Below are 6,528 nucleotides of genomic sequence, written 5' to 3'. Positions count from 1 at the left end.
CCCGCTCAGAGTTCCCAGGCCTGTGACTGCCCTTCTCATTGTATGGGGACATCCGTGAGCCACGCTTGGCAAAAAGGGGCTACAGCAGAGGTGCCCACAGCGGTCCGTAACAGGAACCACTCCAGCCCTACCTGCGGGCACTCACAGAGCAGTCCCCCACATCCAGGCCAGGTCCTGGGCCGAGAGCACAGAGGAGAGTAAGACTCGGGGCCATCCCCAAGGGGACACAGTGCCGTCCCGGACTGCAACAGAGAAACACCTCGCAGGCCAGAGGCCTGGCTGTCCCGCACACAGCTCCTCCAGGGGCAGTGCCACCGCAGCCCAGGCCCTACCCTTGAGGCCCTGGGGAAGGCCAAGGGCATCTCTGGCAGCTCCAAGCACATCAGGAAAGTTGAGTGCGCAGCCCCTGTTCACACGCTCTGGCATTTGCAGAATTCCCTCTGACTTTGGGGTGTGGCAGTGAGGGGCCCCAACAAACTCACCTTGTTACAGCCTTTCAGGTCCCACCTCTTCCTGGGTCTTCACATGGGAGCCACCTTTTAAGGAAGTGCACAGTGAGGCCCACAGACAACCTGCACCCCAAACCCTCTCTCCAACCCACACCTGCAATTGCACCTCCCAGGTCCCCAGGTAAGTCCCTGGGGCTTCAGGGCACTGTGGGTCTGCTCTATACTCTGTAGGGAAACTGGGCCTGCATGTCTCAGACAGTGAAAGCCGGCTTAGTCCGGTTCCCAGCTCTGCCCTTGCACTTGTCGAGGGGCAAGGAGTCCTCCTCCTCCCCTCCCAGCCTCCTCCGCTATAAAACAAGGGGTCAGGCTAATCATTCTCAGTGGGGCTTTCCAGCCGCAGCAGTCAGGTTCAAGGGTGCAGAAAAGAAGGAGCTGGGGTTGCCGCATTGCAGAGGGGTGGGCGTGGGCAGACGGAAGAGGGGAGGGAAGAGGGCCCTCTGACCAGGGCTCCGGAGACAAAAGACCCCAAATTTAGACTTCAGATAGTATCTCCAAATGGGACTGCACTCAGACACAGGATCTGTGCTAATGAAATTTCACAAAGACACTTGGCCTGATCATCAGAATGTATCCTCTGGGAGGCCCATGGGATCGTATGTGCCTTTTTCAAAAGAAATGTTTGAATTGGAGAATTATCTTTAGTTTAATGATTTATTTATTTGAAAGATAGTTACAGGGAGAGGGGGAAAGCCAGAGACAGATCTTCCATCTGCTGGTTCAATTCACAGACGGCTGCAGTGCCTGAGGCTGGGGATCATCTTTAGGTCCACAGAAGAGTTGCACAGGGGCCGACGCTGTGGTGTAGCAGGTAAAGCCGCTGCCTGTGGCATCAGCATCCCATATGGGCGCCGGTTCAAGTCCCAGCTGCTCTACTTCCGATCCAGCTCTCTGCTATGGCCTGGGGAAGCAGTGGAAGATGGCCCAAGTGCTTGGGCCCCTGCACCCACAAGGGAGACCTGGAGGAAGCTCCTGGCTCCTGGCTTCAGCCTGGCCCAGGCCTGCCTGTTGTGGCTGTTGGGGAGTGAACCAGTGGATGGAAGATCTGTCTCTCTGTCTCCCCGACCCCGTCTGTAACTCTGCCTCTCAAATTAATTAATTAATTTTTAAAAAAAGGAGTTGCAAAGAGTGTAGAGCTCCCTCAGTCCCCCTCGCCCAGTTTCCATCTGCCCTTCAGCTGCCGGCTCCTACCCTGTGGCACATTGGTCCAAAATGAGAGGTCCTTGGCTGGCGCATCCCTGCTGCCTGAGCCCGGAACGCCTCTGGATTTTCTCAGCCTTCCCACCCCTGCTCCCTCTGCTCCAGGACGCAGCCCAGGGACCCTCTTTTGTGTGCTCAGCTCATCTTGTGGCGCCCTCCAGCCTGGACTGTGATCATTTTGGGGAGTCCCGGCCAGGTATTTTGTGGGATGTCCTTTATTTTTGTTTGAGTTTCTAGAACAACTGCCCCGGAGATGCAGTGCCCTCTGGTCAGAGAATAGGAGAGGGCAGCAGAGGGCTGGGGACATGGTGCACTCCTCACGGTCCTCTGCCGGTGTCACCCTTGATTCCCTGGCCAAATTTCAATCTAAAAAAAAAATTCAAATCTAAAAAGAAAAAAAAAAAGCCCTCCAGTAATCTTGTAACTCATCCAAATATCTTGCATCTCCTTGGAGCATGTGATAATAGTTACTTTGTTCAGTTGATTTTCTTTTCTTTTTTAATTAATTAATTTATTTTCCAGGCAGAGTTACAGAGAGAGAAAGGGAGAGAGAGAGAGAGAGAGAGATCTTTCATCTGCTGGTAGATTCCACGAACAGCCACAATGGCCAGGGCTGGGCAATGCAGAGCCAGGAACTTCATCCGGGTCTCCCTGGGCCATCTTCCGCTGCTTTCCCAGGTGCATTAGCAGTGCACTGGATCAGAGGTGGAGCACCCGGGATCCAAACCCTACACCAGAACGCAGGCCCCCTCAGCTGACTTTCAAATACACACTGATTTATGGAGCTGCAGGGCGATGTCTTCCTGAAGTACACCAGGGGCCTCAAAGCACAGGAGGGCCCTGGTCCTTTCTTCACACCCTGGGGGGCTTTGTTGGACTCAGCATCAGCTCTGCTAAGGACTGGGGGCAGCGGTCCGGCTTTGCTACAGAGGCTCCTGCGTCCTACCCAGGCCAAGCTGCCGGCAGGACAACTGAAGGCCAAGGTCGCTGCTGGGACCTTTCCCTTTCCAGCCTCCCTCCCTCCCTCCCTGGGAGGTGACCAGTCCAGGAACTTGGCAGGTGTGGCTGGCACAGGCAGGTGGCCAGAGGGCAGGCAGGCCCAGGAAGGAAGTTGGCAAACACATCTACCTGCCAAGAAGAGCATGCAAGAGGTGGAGGGGTAGGCGTGGGCTCCATGCCATTCGATCCACAGGGTCCCTGGGGATCGGAGCCAACGGTTGCAAAATCCACCTGTCAGTGGAGCAGGGGTTCCCCGGTTCTGCAGAAGAGTCAGCTTTTGGCAAAGGCCGTGCCACAACAGCCGGAAGAGGGTGAGACTGCGGCTCGCTCGGGCGGGCAGGGAGCTGCCTGACTCACCGCCCGGTTCCCACTGGACTCGGTGCTGGACAGCACCAAGCCTGGGAGCAGGAATGGAGTCCCAGCCCAGTCCCCAGCCTCAGCGGAGGGCCCAGACTGGCCGTGACACCTCAGCACGTAGAGACATGGGCTGGGTGCTGCAGGAGCACTGAGAAGTCTCGGCGGGCCTCCCAGAGGAGGGGGCATCATTGCAAAGACGCATGGAATGGGCCAGGCAGCGTCAGGAGCGGGAAGGGCAGTCCTGGCTGAGGAAGCAGCAGCAGCAGAGGCCTGGGAGTGCCTGCAGACGCTGGCAGAGCGCCCGCCGCTTCGTGCCCGCTCTGTAAGTGGGAGGCCCTGCCGCCGTGGGGGGGTTCCTGTCGCTATTATTAACCTGCACACACCACATCGTACTTGTACTCTCTGAAAGGTACTACGCGCAAGGGCTGCCTGACATGCAGAGCTCTTCTCGCCCATAAAAGGGGCTGTCGTGCGCTGAGGGCTGCAGCGTACAAGGTGCTAGCGGGAGTGCCGGGGAGCACGCCAAGCGCCTGGCTCGGCTGCGGCAGGGGCCCCGTGTTCCCGCCATCTGCAGCCTGTGGGCCTTGGGAGGGCACGGGGAAGACACTGTGGGGTCTTCCAACAATGCAGGCACGTGGCTGGGTGCAGTCAGCCAAGGCCAAAGGAACAGCACGAGGATCCCACTAGACAGGCACACTCCCTGCTCCTGGGCTCATCTGTGGCCATTCCCGGGCAAGCGGAGAGCCACAGGGACCCCACTGCCACCAGTCCTGGGCCCTGGCAGGTGACTGCACCTCTCACGGCCTCCGAGCTCCAGTTCCCACGCTCATAAGATATGTACAAGAATATCCAAAGCACGCTTTAAAACAGCAATTTAAAAACTCCTAGAAACAACATTCAACAACAGGGGGATGAGAACCAGTGCTGTATTCACAGAAGGCCCATTACTCAAGTAAAATGAATACATTATGGGTGTGCAGGCCGTAGACGTGGATTTAACTTTCTTTTATTTATTATTGCTTCATTTTATTCACAAGGCAGAGAGACAGAAACAGAGACAAAGATGTTCCATCCACAACATCCAGGGCTGGGCAAGTCTGGAGCCAGGAGCCAGAACTCCACCTGGGTCTCCCACGTGGATGGCAGAGAAGCAAGTACTTGAGCCACCATCACCCACTGCCTCCTGGGATGCACATTAGCAGGAAGCCGGAACCAGGAGCAGAACCGGGACTTGATCCCAGTACGCCAGTATAGGATGTGGGCATCCTTTTTTTTTAAGGATTTTTTTTTTTTTTTTGACAGGCAGAGTGGACAGTGAGAGAGAGAGACAGAGAGAAAGGTCTTCCTTTGCCGTTGGTTCACCCTCCAATGGCCGCCGAGGCCGGTGCGCTGCGGCCGGCGCACCGCGCTGATCCGATGGCAGGAGCCAGGAGCCAGGTGCTTTTCCTGGTCTCCCATGGGGTGCAGGGCCCAAGCACCTGGGCCATCCTCCACTGCACTCCCTGGCCACAGCAGAGGGCTGGCCTGGAAGAGGGGCAACCGGGACAGAATCCGGCGCCCCGACCGGGACTAGAACCCGGTGTGCCGGCGCCGCTAGGTGGAGGATTAGCCTAGTGAGCCGCGGCGCCGGCCAGGATTTTTTTTTTAAGATTTATTTTATTTAATTGAAAGACAGTTACACTGGCCGGCGCCGCGGCGGCCATTGGAGGGTGAACCAATGGCAAAGGAAGACCTTTCTCTCTGTCTCTCTCTCTCACTGTCCACTCTGCCTGTCAAAAAAAAAAAAAAAGAAAGAAAGAAAGAAAGAAAGAAAGAAAGAAAGACAGACAGTTACAGAGAGAGGTAGTGACAGAGAGAGAGGTCTTCCATGTGCGGGTTTACTCCCCAGATGGCCGCAACAGCCAGAGCTGTGCCGATCTGAAGCCAGGAGCCAGGAGCTTCTTCTGGGTCTCCCACATGGGTGCAGAGGCCCTAGGATTTGGGCCATCCTCTACTGCTATCCCAGACCACAGCAGAGAGCTGGTTCGGAAAAGGAGCAGCCAAGACTAGAACCAGCACCCGTATGGGATGCCGGCACTTCAGGCCAGGGTTTTAACCTGCGGTGCCACAGCGCCAGCCCCTTTTTAAAGGATTTTTAAAAATTTACTTGAGAGGTAGAGTTTGTAAGCAGGGAGAGGGAGAGGGAGAGAGAAAGGTCTTCCTTCCATTGGTTCACTCCCCTAATGGCCACTATGGCCGGCGCTGCGCCAATCCAAAGCCAGGAGCCGAGTACTTCCTCCCGGTCTCCCAAGCCAGTTCAGGGACCCAAGCACTTGGGCCATCCTCCGCTGCCCTCCTGGGCCACAGCAGAGAGCTGGACTGGAAGAGAAGCAACCGGGACTAGAACCCGGGGTGCCGGTGCTGCAGGCAGAGGATTAGCCTAGTGAGCCACGGCACCAGCCTCAAGCAAAGTCTTAACCACTACCCCAACCTAGAAATGGATTTTTGTGTGAAAATCATTTTGTGTGAAAAAGAAAGTCGATACTGGCATTGTAGTATAGTGGGTAAAGCATCCCATATGGGCACAGAGTCGAGTCCCAGCTGCTCCACTTCAGATCCAGCTCCTTGCTAATGTGCCTAGGAAAGCAGCAGAGGATGGCCCAAGTCCTTGGGCTCCTGTACCCATGTGGAAGACCCGGATGAAGCTCCTGGCTCCTGGCTTCGGCATTGCTCAGCCTGGGCCATTAAGGCCACTTGGGGTGTGAACCAGCAGATGGAAGATCTCTCTTTCTCTCCCTCTCTCTGTATCTCTGCCTTTCAAATAAACAAATACATCTTTTTATTTATTTATTATTTTTAAAAGATATATTTGTTTATTTGAAAGTCAAAGATACAGAGAGAATAGAGAAATAGAGAGATCTTCCATCCGCTGGTTCACTCCCCAAATGGCCAAAACAGCCGGGGCTGGGCCAGGCTGAAGCTGGGAGCCAGGAGCTTCTGCCAGGTCTCCCACATGGGTGCAGGGCCCCAAGCACTTGGGCCATCCTCTGCTGCTTTCCCAGGCACATTAGCAGGAAGCTGCATAGGAAGTGGAGCAGCAGAGACATGAACCAGAGCCTGTAATGGGATGCTGATGTCACAGGAGGCGGTGGCTGTACCTGCTACGACACAGCGCCAGCCCCAATAAATACATCTTTAAAAAAGAAAGAAAAGGAAGTCACAAAATTATAGAATGACTCTATTTTACACAAAACAAAACAAAAGGATACCTAAATAATATACTCTTTAGGGATTCATACAAAGGTGGTAGAATTAAAAGAAAAGCAAGGGAGGGGCCGGCGCTGTGGAGTGGCAGGTAAAGCCACCGCCTGCAGTGCCAGCATCCCATATGGGCACCAAATCCAGTCTCAGCTGCTCCACTTCGGATCCAGCTCTCTGCTGTGGCCTGGGAAAGCAGTAGAAGATGGCCCAAGTCCTTGGGTCCCTG

This window comes from Oryctolagus cuniculus, chromosome 7 (genome assembly GCF_051225735.1).
Source record: "Oryctolagus cuniculus isolate XC-2025 breed Fujian yellow rabbit chromosome 7, ASM5122573v1, whole genome shotgun sequence".
Lineage (NCBI taxonomy): Eukaryota > Metazoa > Chordata > Mammalia > Lagomorpha > Leporidae > Oryctolagus > Oryctolagus cuniculus.
Note: the sequence above shows the minus strand (reverse complement) of the source record.